Here is a 15,373-nt window from a genome sequence, read left to right as displayed (position 1 = left end):
ACATAAAAATAAATAAATTTTTATTAAAGTAGATTCGACCTCATATAAAGCCTTAATTGGGGTGAACAACAAAGAATATTGTTTGTTGTTGTTGTTTTCTAGAGTTTCTCTGTGTAGTTATGTATGTCCTAGAACTCACTCTGTAGGCTGGCCTTGAACTCAGAGATCATCCTGCCTCTGCCTCCCCAGTGCGGGGGTTAAAGGTGTGTACCACCACTGCCAGATACAATATTGCTTACAGAGAGTAGAGGTCAGTAGAAAGTTCCATCTTGGAGCTGTCAGGCTGACATTGTAGGTGCACACTAACTGCTCTGACATGGAGTCTAGAATCTTTCAGTTCTCCCCAGGAAACCCCTAGTGCATAACCCTGCAGAGGGAACTTCTTTTAAAAAGAGAAATTGTGAAAGAAGTGAAGTATGTCCCTGGTCTCACTTCTGCTTTCCCCTTGACCTTTTTTTCTCACTTGTCATAGAATATTTTCCATAAATTTCAAGATGTTGCATGTTGTTCCACAATTGATTTTCTTATTTTATTATTTTTTTTTAGAGTAGGCAGAGTGAACTTGAATTTATTAAGGATGAAAAGTGGAGAAAGAACTTCTGCGAGTTGGAGGGGTTCAAGGGGTGAATATTGGAATGCTACCTTTATATACTTACAACATCAGTTCACATAGGCTGGACAAGGTGGGCAGCACTCGGGAGTCAGAGACAGGTGGATCTCTCTGAGTTCAAGGCCAGCCTGGTCTACATAATAAGTTCTAAGTACGGCAAAGTCTACATAATAAGACACTGGTTTTGTTTGTTTATTTTATACAATAATGTAATCCACAGAATCAGGAAAAAAATTGTTTCTTGAGTTCCCTGAGATAGCTTTGCCTATCAAAGCCAGGTCTAGTATACCTGGAAATGACCTGACACTAATGTAAGTGATGATATACACAAGCTTAATCAATTGCCTTTCCTAGAGGGACAGGAGCCTCGTAGCCCTTCCCACCCTTGTTTGTCTTGCTAGTGAGTTTTGGGTGTTCTTTCTCATTGAGTGTCCATACAGGATCTATCAGTTGAGTGTAAGGCATTTACTATCCATTTTTGAGAGTAGCACTTAAGGGTGAAAGCACCAACAAGAAGCATGATTTGAGTCAGGCAGTGGTGGCACACACCTTTAATCCCAGCGCTCCAGAGGAAAGGAAGGTGGGTCTCTGAGTTTGAGGTCAGCCTGGTCTACAGAGCAAGTTCCAGGACAGTCCGGGCTACACAGAGAAACTCTGTCTTGAAAAATAAGAAAGAAAGAAAAAGAGAGAGAGAGAGAGAGAGAGAGAGAGAGAGAGAGAAAGGAAGGAAGGAAGATGTATAGGTAGCCTTAATGCTATTAACTAAGCAGTTATTGAACTAAGACTTACATTGATCTCAAAGAATAAAATAAAAGTAACCAGGGAGGTAGCTCAATGGGTGGGGATGCTTGCAGTACAGGCTAGAGAAACTGAGTCTGGTCTTGGCAATTCATGGTGGAAGAAGGGAACCAACTCCTGAAAGGTGTTCACTGACATCCATCCATACATCATTTTGAGACATGTGCAAGCTTGCACACACACACATAACACACACACACATATACAAAGAACAATTCAGCTGGGGAAAGTTGGTTCACCTTTTAATCCCAGTATTTGGGGGACAGAGGCAGGTAGATCTCTGTGAGTTTGAGACAAGTATGGTCCACATAGCAAGACTCAGGCTATCTAGGTCTATAAGGTGAGAGACCTTGTGTTAAACTAACCAGTTAACCAGCCAACCAACCAACCAAAATAAAAATTCATACAGGCATGGAGCAATAGTTCAGCAGTTAGTCATAGTACCTAGGTTCAATTCCTAGCACCCACACAGCGGCTCACCACCACTGGTAGCACCAGTTCTAGGGGATTTGATACCCTCTTCTAACTTCTAAGGGCACCAGGCATGCATGGTACACATGCATACATGCAGGCAAACACCCATATACATACAAAATAAATTTTTAAAGAAAAAAGAAAAGAGTAGCTTAGAAAAAAATTAAAACTCATTCAACAATTGGGTTTTATTCACAACCACAGAGCCTACTATCCCCCTCTTTCTGACTCTGTGTCTCTCATCTTTTTGTCTCCATCTCTCTCTCATCTTGTTATTATCCCAGGATAATTCCAACAATACTTTTTATTTCAATCAATGTATGGTGGCAGTTGTATGCACAGTTGTAATCCCAGCACTCAGTCAGAGGCAGGAGGATCATGAGTTTGAGGCTACTCTGGGCTACACAGTGAGACCCTACCTCAAAAACAAAGTATTTTTTAAATGGTCTCTTTTCATTTTACTTTATTCATTCTTCTTTGAGACAGGGTCTCTCTGTGTATCCCTGGCCGACTTGGGTCTTATTGAGTGGTCCAGGTTGGCCTAGAACTCTCAGACCTGACTGCCTCTGCTTCCTGAGTGGGGGGATTAGGTTGATCCCATCCTGACCTATCCTCACTTTCAGGGTTGTCATTCTTTGCTGCTGGGCCAACTTGTTATAGTGTTGTGTCTTGCTCTGCAAAGTAATGATGTCAATAAATGTCAGTGGAGATATTTCCCAATCTGTTTAGTGATTTTTCTCTTCTCATCTGCTCTGGGAAGATTTTTAGAACCCTTCTGCTTGGTGGGTAGGGGTGGCACATACATTTAATCCCAGTATTTGGGAGGCAGAGGCAGGTAGATCTCTGTGAATTCAAGGCCAGCCTGGTCTATAGAGTGAGTTCTAGGACAGCCAAGGCTATACATTAAAGCCCTGTCTTGAAAACCAAAGCCCTCCTCTGCCAAATAAAAACCTTTCTGCCCATTCCCTCAAGAGAATAAAAAGGCTCAAATCATAAAAATAGAATTTTTAGAAACATTAATCCTTCCTTATTTTATCCACCAAGTTTCATTTCTATGCAGGTGCCAAAAGAGTCACCAGGCAAATAAAATAAGTTGCTTTCTCATTCATTGGAGCCTGGTGTCAGTGGCTTGAGCAGGGTTTGGGACTTTGATAATAGGCTTGAGCTGGAGGTCAGAGGAGAAAGCTCTTCTGAATCCTAGGCTTTTTTTGTTTTATTTTGGCTAGGCTTTGTCACTCCTACAAGAATGTCTGGAAATTAAATAAGTTGAAATATATAACTGAAATTTCAGACCTGGCAAAATGTCTTCAGGCAACCACAGGTCCACACCCAGTGATTGTTATGTTTCTCTAGCACCCTCCAGGACCCTGATTACGCACCAATTTCTCCTGAGTAGCGGTGTGTGGAGCCAAGTCAGTAACGGTAATGTTCCTTGTCTGTCTTCTTGGGCTTGCCCTGACGCTGGCCTGACAATGCCAGGCTCGGGAAGTATTTGTTTCTGAAACCTGGCCAAGAAGTCTAACAATTCTCTCCCTTCCTTTCTACTGCCCTTGTCTTCCGTATTGATGCCAAGTCTGGTGTTTTCCTTGTCTAGAGACCATACAAGTAAGGAAATGAACTTTCTTGGGATAAGACAGGCAACTTAGCAGAAAATGCTCTCTTTGTTCTCATTCAAATGACTTTTTCTCAGATGACATCCATGTTTGAAGCTTTCCACACTCCTTCGAGTCTCCAAGAGCCTTGTGAGAAGAGCAGGAGGTAGGTGCTAAGATTCTGATTTTTTATTTTTGAGACAAGATGTCATGCAGCCCAGGCAGAGCTCAAAGATGTTATGATCTTTTAAACTACCTTTGAATTCCTGATCCTTCTGCTTCCGCCTCCAGAATATTGGAATGCAGGCAGGTACCAGTATGCCTAGCTATGAGTTTTGAATTTTCCTGATTATCAAGAAAGAGCTGAGAAACAGTAAAAGGCTTTGCCATGTATTTAGTCAAACAATCCTTAGTTGGGTATGAACCCATTTTAAAAACATGTTTAAAGGCCAAGGCTAAAGAGAAGGCTCAGCTATTGGACTGCTCTTGCACAGGTTCCAGGTTTAGTTCCCAGCATCCACAAGGCAGCTCAGACCTGCTGTTACACCAGTTCTAGGGGATCCAATGCCCTCTTCTGGCCACCTTGGCCTCCTGCATATGTGTGGTGCACATAAACTAATGTAGATACACACATCTCATTACAATAATACTTTAAAAATGAATATTCTCTGGTGGAGAAAAATGTTTCCATAGTTTGACTAAGCTGTTTCACTCTCCGGGTTTTATTTCAAAGGAACAACCAGATGCACTGTTTTGTAAATACAGAGGTTTGTTTTGTAAATAAACCTTTAGTTTCCTGTGATTAACAGATTACACTAGTAATTGTCAAAACGAATAGTTAACATAAAACTATCCAGTATACTTCCTCAAAGTATACTTTGTCTTTCTTTTTTCCCCACCCCAAGTCTCACTATGCATAGCCTAGGCTAGCCTTGAGTCATCTCTGGAACACTAGGATTACAAACATTCGCCATCATACCTGACTTTCATGTGTGTGTGTGTGTGTGTGTGTGTGTGTGCCCATGCACGCGAATGTGTGCTCTCACCGTGAGTGTACGTGTGGAGAGGTTGGAAAACAACTTCCAGGACTCAGTTTTCTTCTTGTGCTTTGGTTTCTGGGGATTTGACTCGTTTTGTCAGGTTTGCACAAGTGTTTTTACCCATTGAGCCATCTCACTTGTATTAGTTAGGGTTTTACTGCTGTGAACAGACACCATGACCAAGGCAAGTCTTATGAAAAACAACATTTAATTGGGGCTGGCTTACAGGTTCAGAGGTTCAGTCCATTATCATCAAGGTGGGAGCATGACAGCATCCAGGCAGGCATGGTGCAGGCAGAGCTGAGAGTTCTACGTCTTCATCCAAAGGCTGCTAGTGGAAGACTGACTTAGGGTGAGAATATTAAGCCCAAACCCACAGTGACACACCTACTCCAACTAGGTCACACCTATTCCAACAAGGCCACACCTCCAAATGGTGCCACTCCCTGGCCCAAGAATATACAAACCATCACACTTGTATACTTTTTTTTTTTTAAACATAATTGGTCTTTTTTGTTCCAGGATTCTATCCATGCTACTCAGTTACACGAGATGCTCAGATACGTATCCTTAGGTTCCTCAAGTCAGTGAGAGTTTCTTGAATTTTCCTTGTTTTGGATGGCCTCTACACTAAGCTACACACCCAGTGATATTCAATATTTTTTTTTGTTTTTTTTGAGCAGTATTTAAATTTTTTTAATGATAAAAAGGATTTAAAATTTTTTTTTTGTTTCTTTGCTTGTTTGTTTGAACACAGGGGTCTCATTACATAGCCCCAGCTGTTGTGGATATAGCCCTTGCTATGTAGTCCAGGCTGGCCTGAACCCACAGAATTCCTCCTGCCTTTGCTCTTGAGTGCTAAAAATGTGTGCCACCATGCTCAGCTTAGGAGTTGTTTTTGAAATTAGAAAGAAATACACTAGAATGAAGGACTTTAAAAAATATTTCTGTGCATGTGGACATGTGTACAGATGCATACCCCTACATACATGTACAAGTCAGTGGGCAGCTTATGGGAGTTGGTTTCGTCCTTTCAGTATGTAATTCCTAAGGATGGAACGCAGGTTGTCAAACTTGCCAGCAGGGACCTTTATTCACTGAGCCAGCTTGCTGCCCTGGAGAAAAGGTTGTAACCTTAAAAGACTTCCTAGCTAGAAGGACAGGTGTTCCAGTGCAGTGCTAAGCAAGCACGTGGTGGGACTTTGTGCCACTATCTATGAAGGAACTGAAATCAGCGGTGTGGTGTGGGGCAGAGTGGGTGTTGGCCTCAGAATTCTGCAGTTTCTAGGAAACTGGGCACCATCTGTTAATGATTAGAGCATTAAACTTGCAAGATCATGAGCTGGGTCTTTGTTACTCTCAACAAATTGTTTAAAGTTAAAAAAAAAAAAATGAAGAGTGATACCAAATGCTAAGGATGCCTGTGTGAACGGCAGAGTCGTATCCTGGCTCTCCCTCCCCTGGGGCTTTGCATTTAAAAAACACGTGTTGTGGTTTTCTGTGATTATCTTTCCACTTCCTCTGCTGCAGCTCCCTCGCTGTAAATATCCTGACGTGCACCGATGCTTTGCTTTCCTTGATCACTCGCTCACTTTCTCCAACCCTCCGCTATGTATTCCCTGCTCTAGTAATTTACAAGTTCAGCGGTATTTTTATTCTCTAACGAGATTTTTTTTTAGTAACTTTAGCTTCAAATCCCAGCCGTGTCTGCTATGAGCTGCGTGATCTGAGGACAACTGCACATGTAACACGAGTTTCCTCCTCTGAAAACAAAGACGATATTATGCAGCCAGTGGGAACAGTACAGGATTAAACGAGGCTTGCCATACATTTGCAGAGGATCTAAGTTGGTGCTTGGCACAAATGAAGCGCTGCACCTTCACTGCCGCCTTCTCCTTCTCCCTCCATGCATCCTCTGAGACAATGGCTTATGTCATCTCTCTCTAACACGACCACATGCTAACGGATCAAACCTAAACGTAGCTGGCTTCCAGGGTCCCCTCATATGAACCCACACCCTGTCTTTGTGGCCTCCCCACTTTCTACCGTACACACATCACTCTGTAGCCACATCCAGTTACAAGCTCTTGTCTAGACACATTGATAAGCACCGTCTTCTGCATCTGGAATTTCTACTCACTCCTGCCTGGTAAACTTCTTTGCAAAGTTTGCCCTGACAGCTGAGGGCCCATGCTCCCTTCTGACTCAAGTCTTCTGCTCAGAGCTTTATGAATGTAGCTCGTTATTCACCGACCCTTTGCTCCATTGACCCAACAGATTGTTTTCCAGCCGCTACCACATGCCATTGGAAGAAGGCAACCTCTGTGACACTTTGCTCTGTGAGGGCAGGGTCTGCCTGATTTTTATAGAGCAAGCACTGGCTAGAGCTTGTTGAAAGTTGAATAAAATGAGAGCTGATCTTTCTCGGTGGCCGAACTAGAATGATCTTTCCAAACGCTGACTTCTCATTTGCTAGGTAAAGGCAAAGACAAAGGACACTTCTTTTTACATGTAACATATTGTTGTACTTACTGACGATTCCAAGGGCTCAGAACCATCATTCTGCTTCCAATGTTCTCCATCTGGAAGTGTTTAACCAATTAAATGAAAGACTGCAGATGAGTTAGCTCCACTGTATCTTCAATGGGTGAAGTCTTTTCTGCTCATTAGAAATGAGGACTCATTACACAAATACCAGGGGTCAGATTTATTTTTAGTAATACAATTTTGAACGTCTTAGTTTGTTTTTTGAAATTTCTAAAATTGGTAACATACTTTTGAAAATCTTTTTATTAAAAAAAAAAATTAAGGCCAGTGTGATGACTCATAGGTAAAGACCTCTGACAACCTGAGTTTGCTGAGAGAAATTTATTTTACTCTGCTAAACTGAATTTTTTAAAATTCTAGTTGGAAACAGTATGTCCATTTCCTAGATTATATCACGAGGTTTAAACTGAAGGGCCGTGATGGGAAGGAGTTAAATTAGGTTTCAGTGAGAAAGATGGGATTTGAAATTTGATAGCGGATAGAAGATATCTAATGTCCAACACTGCTGTCCTTGCTCGGCCAAGAATGCTCAGCACACACTAACTGAATTTCATTCTAGGCTAAAAAGCCCAGGGCTTAGGGGAGGGAGGGAGGGACAAGGTAGAGCACAGGAGTTTCTATGTGAAATAGCCTTGGCTGTCCAGAGACTCACTCTGTAGACTAGGCTGGCCTCGAACTCACAGAAGTCCACCGGCTTCTGCCTTCCGAGTTTTGGGATCAAAAGTGTGGTGCACCACCATGTCCAGCAGAAATGACCTTTTGCTTTTAAAAAATATTAACATTGTGTGTGTATTATATGTGTGTGATTAAGGGCATGCACATGCTTCAGTGTGTGTGTGTGTGTGTGTGTGTGTATGTGTATGTAGAGGTCAGAGGACAACTTTTGGGAGTTGGTTCTCTTTTTGCTGTGGGTTTGCTAGTGCTTTTGCCTGCTAAGCCATTTCACAGACTTGAGGCTTTAAAAAAGTGATTTTGACAAATTGTCCCAAGCTGGTCTAGAAGAATTCTGTATGTAACCATGATAGTCTTAAATTGGAGAATCTATTGCTTAGCTGGGATTATATCTGGTGTGGCTTTGAACTTCTAGTACTACTGCCTCTGTCTCTAGAATGCTGAGCTCATACATGTGTCACCATGCCTATTTTTTGGGTATCAGGCTGGTTTCGAACTCCTGTAGATCTGCTTGCCTCTGCCTCCCTAGCACTTGGGACTGAAGGCACACCCCACCACCCAGCTTGGCTCTTGCCTGCTTTTCGTGTTTAATTCATTGCTGTAGTGTTTACACCTCTATGATTGGCCTTAGATGAAACAGATGAGTGATTATACACAGTGGATAGGAAAATCCAGAAAGAAGTTAGCTGCCAAAGTAGCAAATAGTTTCTTTTATAAGAGACCTGACACAGATTACCCATGATGAGATCTGGGTGTGCTAATGCATACCTGCAATCCTCATGCTTAGGAGGTGGCGACCAGAGGATCAGGAGTTCAAGATCAGGCCTGGTCTACATGAGACTCATCTCAAAGAAACAGAACTTACACAATGTAGATTGCATGAGATGCCTTGACAGTCCTTATGGTGTGGAAAAATATAGCAATGAAGGGTGACTTGCGCTCAAGTCAGAAGGACCAGAAATTGTTAGTGTTGGTTATTGGTAAAGCAAATACCTCAAGTTGTTTGTTTTGGTTTCCCTACAAGAGAACACAGTGACCCCAAAGAAGTAGTTCATAGCAGAAGGGCACAGAAAATGGTGGCAGAGGGCTCAAGTATCATTGCAGGGGAGGGCAGAGGTGCCACCAAACTCGTGAAAAAGGCGCTATTGAAAGGTATGTTCATAAGCCATCCAAACCAGGGTCATAAGCTCCCAGAAAAGTGGCTATAATTTCTGCTAATGAATTGGAGGAAATTTGCAATAAGGAAAAATACACCCATCTGAAAAGAAATCCAGTTCAGAAGGTCAGTCCAGCCCCAAACAACCTCAGGGAACAGGAATTGGACTCACAGAACAATGACGGCACTTACTTAGTGCTACAGAGGCCAGTTTATTCCTTTCCAGAGTACACATAGTTCATACCTAACTCTGTACTGAAGTATCTACAGAGAACTTAGACAGACAGGAACCTCCTCCAAAATTTCTCATTGTTTCTCTGTACAGATCCATGACAGTTCTTTCACAGGCTTAGTGATTGTCAACAGTGAGACTCCCAGTTACTACAAACAGTGAAGTCCCTTGAGATTCTCATCTGAGAATATTTTACATTAAATATTAGCAAATAGACAGTCATGATGGTACACACCTGCAATCCTAGCACTTGGGAGGCAGAGGCAGGAGGATCGAGAATTCAAGGCCAACTTAGGCTACAGAGTGAGACCGTGTCTTAAAACAAGAACAAAGGCAAGGGCACAAAAATACAAAGTGCGGGTGCCTGCGATTAGGATCCCTCTGGAGCTGGAGTCAGGAGCATTGTGGGACATGGACAGCCAGTCCAACCAAGCCAGTGAGCTTCAGTTGCAGAGAGACCCCATTTCCAAAGAAGGCAGAGAAACAATTGAGGAAGATAAGGTGCTTGGTGCCAACCTCTGTCCCTCCCACGTGTGCACATATGCATGTGCCCTGATGCATACAGGTGAACATATGCACATCAGATTTTTTCCATCTTGAACGTTTAATATAGTTTGAAAGACAAACCTGATTAAAAAAAAGAAAAGAAAGGAAAAGAAGAGAAAAAAGCAAACTTACAAAGTGTCAGATACAAAATCCTAAGCAGCATTTGGCCACATGACACAAAGTGACAGACAGCTCATGACCTAAAATGCTTCAAACCTTAGTGAAAACTGAAATGGAATCTTAAATGTATCCTCCAAAAATGATACTACACTTAATCTAGCAGATCGAATAAATGTAGGCAAGATCTCTTTTAATTAAAAAAAAAATAGATAGAACATTACAGTAGAACTTTATATAGTCAGACTGGTAACTAATGGACACAAAAATGCTTAAAAATCACAATTTCAGGGGGCTAGAGAGATGGCTCAGTGGTTAAGAGCACCGACTGCTCTTCCGAAGGTCCTGAGTTCAAATCCCAGCAACCACATGGTGGCTCACAACCATCCGTAATGAGATCTGACACCCTCTTCTGGTGCATCTGAAGACAGCTACAGTGTATTTAGATATAATAATAAATAAATCTTTAAAAAAAACAATTTTCTAAAAATCAGAAATTCAGAAACTAGGCCAAGTAAATTCTGATAAACCAAATGCCCTATGAGAGCCTATAAGGGCACAGATAACCCCAGTCTCATGCATACGGTGATCACCACAGCTTGTACTTATATAGTGATCTCTGTGCGCTAGCCACTGTGCTAGCACATATGGATTCATTTGATTCTCACAAGAATCCTTTAAGGGAGTCACATATGTAGCTACTATGGGCCTTACCATTTTTTAATGTGTCTATATTTAAAAATCTCTCCGTTAGACTTTCCCAGAGCCCAGCCCTGATTAATCCTTTCAGATTCTTCGGGCAAGGTCACTTTAAGATTCCTTTGGAAAAGGCAATAAGTCTATGTTCACTGAGTCTCACCTCTTGGGGGCTTTATGCTAATCATTTTATGACAACCTTTTGAGGTGATTCATGTGATTAACTCTGAGTACAGATGTATAGACCCGAAGAGATGGCTCAGTGGTTAAGAACACTGGTTCTTTCAGAGAGCCAAGTTTGGTTTCTAGCACCCACATGGTGGCTCACAGACATCCATTACTCTGTTCTCTGTGGGCACCAAGCACAGGTGTGATGAACATACATCACTCAGGCAAAACACTCATGCACATAAAATATAAAAAATGTGTGTGTGTGTGTGTCTGTGTGTGTGTGTTCACATGGAGGCCAGAGGTATGAAATTCTCATGAAGCTGGTGTTACAGGAGCTGTGAGCTGCTCTCCATGGGTTCTGGGAAACAAACTTAATTCCTTTTCTAGGAACAGTACATCCCAACTGCTGAGACATCTCTCAGGTCCCCCAATTCACATTGATTGATTGATTGATATTTTATGTGCATTGGTGTTTGACTGCATGTATATCTGAGTGGGGGTGTTGGATCTCCTAGAACAGGGGTTACAGACAGTTGTGAGCTGCCAAGTAGGTGCTGGGAATTGAACCTGGGTCCTCTGAAGAGTAGCCAGTGCACCCAACTGCTGGGTTATCTCTCCAGCTCCCCCTAAATTCATATATTTTTTTAAAAATTAAAACAGCCAGGCAGTGGTGGTACATACCTTTAGTCCCAGGACTTGGGGGGCAGAGACAGGCAGGTCTCTTATTTCAAAGTCAGCCTGGTCTATAAGAACGAGTTCCAGGCCAGCCAGCTACACAGAGAAATGCTGTGTAAAAAAATGCAAAAAGCCCCCCAAAACCAAAAAAACAAAAAACCCAACACACACAAACACACACATTTCAATTGTTTCTACCCTTTCCTTTTCTTCCCTTCCCTTCCATCCAATTCTTCCCAGCCCCCACATTTACAGCCTATTTATCATGAATTGTTATTATTATTTATGTATATAAACTTATAAATATATAAATACAACCTGCTAAGTTCATAGTGTTGCTTGTTTGTATATGATATCAGTGTTGAACACTTGGGCTCATCCCTGGGGAAGACTAATTCTCTCTTAGGATTTTTTAGTTTCTCAAATTCTCATGCTTTTTTGTTTGTTTGTTTCTGATACACAGTCTTACTGTGTAGCTCTCCATGGCCTGGAACTCGCCAGGCTGGCCACAAACCACAGACACCTGTCTGTCTCTGTTTCCCTAGTATGGAGATTAAAGGCATTAAATGCATACCAAGAAAATATGTGTTAAAAAAAAACCCATGCACATAAAATAAAATTTTAAAAGAAATTGAACTGTTTGCTTCAATTACTTCCTATGCACCCTGTTGGAGAGAGATCCTTGTCCTCCTGTGGTAGTGAGAGCCAAACACAGTACAATTGCTCCTGGACAAATGGGAGGCAATGGCAGTTTGTCAGTTACACGTGCTCACCCTGGGGGACTCTGCCACACAGGGCCAGAGGGGTTGCACTCAGAAAGAGTAAATTGCAAGGGGCTACAGAAGGCAAGTGTTGTAACAAGAGGGTGGAGTGCCCTTTGCTCCCTTCGGAAGGATATGGTTGGCTTGTTTGGATAATGCTGTGGTCTGGGAGGGAACTGAAGCCTGCCAATCAGGGAGGAGCAGGAATTGCACTTGGTCTATGAGATAATGAGTGTGTGTGCGTACTTGAGAGGGTGGAGTTTAAACCAGGACATTGCTAAGCACATCCTCTATCACTGAGTTGTAGCCCCAGCCCTTATAACAAAGGCCCAAGGTAATGATGACTGGTTAGGGACTATCCTTGAGAGCAGGGTGAGGAGGAACCCTTGCAATCAGGCCTTCAGTTTTGCTGACTTCGAGGCTGCATATGATATTAATTTTAGCTGGTACAACAAGCCACTGATGTGCATAATGGGTTAGAGTTAGGGTTACAGCTCCTGTTAAAAAAAGGTGGGTCCCAGGGATTGAGTGGGAGCTAACTGAAAGGGAAAGACTGTCAGTTAAGCATGGTTTGATAAGATATGATGTGGAGTGGGGACTGGAGATGTAGCTAAATTAGTAGAATGCTTGCCTAACATGCATGAAGGCCTAGGCTCTGCACTGCATTAACTGGGCATGACAGAATGCATCTTATCCCAGCATCTGGGAGGCGGAAGCAACAGGATCAAGAGTTCAGTGTCAGAAGCTGGGTGTGGTGGCTGATGCCATCAATCACAGAACTTGGGAGACAGAGGCAGGTAGACCTCTGTGAGTTGGAGGCCAGCCTGGTCTACTTAGTGAGTTTCCGGCCAGATACACAGAGAGACCTTGTCTCAAGAACAACAACAACAACAACAAATGAAACCCCAACTTTCCCAAACAACAACAAAGAGTTCAAGGTCAGGAGGGATGGCTCGGTTGGTGAAGTGCTGGCTGAGTCAACAAGAAGACCTGAGTTCATATCCCCAGAACCCATGTGAAGATGCCAGGCATGTGTGTCTGCAGCACTAGTGTGGGACAACAGACGTATGAGCTGGGAAGGAGCAGTCTCAAGAAGGAGCTGACAAGCCAGTCTAGCCTGGTGAATGCCTGGCTCAATAGGATCCTATCTCAAAGATAAAGTAGCCATCCAGGAACACACCTGATGCAGACCTCTGACTATACATACACACCCACATACACTATACATGAACACACACACACACACACACTGTCACACTGTCACACTGTATAATTCTCTTAGGAAAAAAAAAGTTTAAGCCCACTGTGGTGGCTCTCACTTACAGTCTTAGCATTCTAGAGGCAGAGGCAGGCAGTTTGAGGCCTGTTTGGGCTATAAAAGAAGTTCCAGGCCAGCTAGGTATATATAGTAAGACCTTGTCTCGAAAACTACCCAAAAGAAAAAAATAAATAGTTCAAGGTTATCCTTGGCTACTTAAGAGTTTGAGGCTAGCCTGGACTACATGAAACTATGTGTCAAAAGAAGATAAGGAAAAAGAAGAGAAAGAAAAGAGAGCGAGCAAGCTGGTATATGTTCTGGACTCAGTCAAGAGTGGATCAGGGGCATTCACCTAACACAGAGATCCTGTAGGATCTCTGATGCTATTGGAACTAGAGGTAGAAATGGATACTTCTGGGTACCAGGGCCTGTTGTCTAAGCTTTTTGTTTGCTTGTAAATTTTTTGTAGTCTGTTTTCATTTAAAAGATATTTGTATTTATTTTTCAACAATTTCATATATACATTGTATCTTGCAACCCCTATTTTCCTCCCAAAGGCCCCCATCCCGTGCTCTTTTCCTCCAGGAGCACCTCAGCTAGGAGGAGAGCCTCATGAGCCCCTCCCCTATGTGCGCCAGGATTTTGTCTTGATTTTGTGTAGCTCTTGTGTGGGTGGCCACAGCTGCTGTGAGTTTCTGAGTGCACAGGGCAGGTCTTGTCCAGATGACATTTCACAGCACTCCTCTGTGTCCTCCTGCTGTTACATTCTTTCCACTCTTTCTTCCACAAGCCACTAGGGTGGGGTTGGTGCTGGGTTGTGGTAAATGCTCCGTTCAAAGCTGAGCACTCAATAGTCCTCCATTCTCAGCTCTTGGACCAGGTATGTATGAGCCTCTGCATTTGTATTTCCCTGCTGTAGAGAGAAGCGTCTCTGACCAAGCAGCACAGATCTGTGGATACAAACAGTTGCAAGACAACATGTTCATTTGGCAAAGCAACAGTAGTGGGCTTCTGCTAGGGCCTATGATGTCACCTTAGTGGCGGGACTGTCCTGCTGCATGGGGAGAGGTGGACCCTAGGTAGTTCCTTCTTGTTGGTCCTTCCATTACTTTGTTTGTTTGTTTGTTTGATGGTGTTGTGATGGTCTGTAACATTTTTCAGATGTCCCAAGGGTTCCAGATGTCTTTCTGTCTGTCTGCCTCTCTTTATGTATACATATAGTTGGCTTGAGTGAAGAGCCTCACTCTTGCAGGCAAACTCTCTATCAGGCCCAGAATAGTGCCCCGCCCCCAGTCCCTGGCAGTACAACCTTGCTTAATCCCATGCTTCTTCAGCTCTCATCCTTAGCCAGGCTGAGGGCTGAAAACTGCTGGGAAATCTCTGCCACAACTGCTAAATGCAAGGCTACAGGGTTATGGCAAGGGCTCCTCACTAGGCTGGCATGAACTGTGACCCTAGCCCACCACACTTATTATTTAATTCTAAAATAACAGAGATAACACACAATGGACTTTTTAGCTTGCCACTTTCCCCTTATCTTTCTCCCCTTTGTGAGCTTGAAACATCGTGTTCTTTTATTCAATCCCTCAGGAAAAGAGTAAACCCCTTTGGCCATTCCCTCCTGTCCTGGAGAAGAACAGTCTCTATCTGATATTTCAGCTGGAAGGCAGGGTGGCAGATTCTTTCCAATGGGGTGGCAACTTCCTCCCTACTTTCAGAACACACCCCTTCCCAAAATTCCACCCTCTTGGGCCAGAGGCGTCAGTTCATGCCCACATCCCTTCCTTTTCCTTCTACGCCCAAGGCCTGGGAATGGTGCAGAGCTGGGGGTGGGGGGCATGCTGGCAGTCTCTGGAGGGCCTGGAAGTGGCCTGTCATTCATTCCTCGCCTTCTTGGTCCATATTTCAAGTCAACCATCAGCAGTGATTTTTCTGCATCCGAAGTATAGTCAAGATTTTATCCCACCCCCTTATGAACTGCCTTTTGGCCCCCAGCAATTATTTTCAAACCCTGGCCTGGTCTGTCCA

General features: G+C 43.1%; 1 long non-coding RNA gene across 1 annotated transcript in view; it reads left to right on the top strand.

Moving 5' to 3' along the window:
* Positions 1–3,580: 3,580 nt before the first annotated feature.
* Positions 3,581–15,373, top strand: part of Gm39871 — a 34,181-nt gene continuing 22,388 nt past the window's right edge. Inside the window, exon 1 of the long non-coding RNA XR_866519.1 lies at positions 3,581–3,640. This is a non-coding gene — a long non-coding RNA (predicted gene, 39871). The remainder of the gene's footprint in view (positions 3,641–15,373) is intronic.

Source organism: Mus musculus, chromosome 2 (assembly GCF_000001635.26).
Source record: "Mus musculus strain C57BL/6J chromosome 2, GRCm38.p6 C57BL/6J".
Classification (NCBI taxonomy): Eukaryota; Metazoa; Chordata; class Mammalia; order Rodentia; family Muridae; genus Mus; species Mus musculus.
Note: the sequence above shows the minus strand (reverse complement) of the source record. Positions and strands in the feature narration are given on the sequence as shown.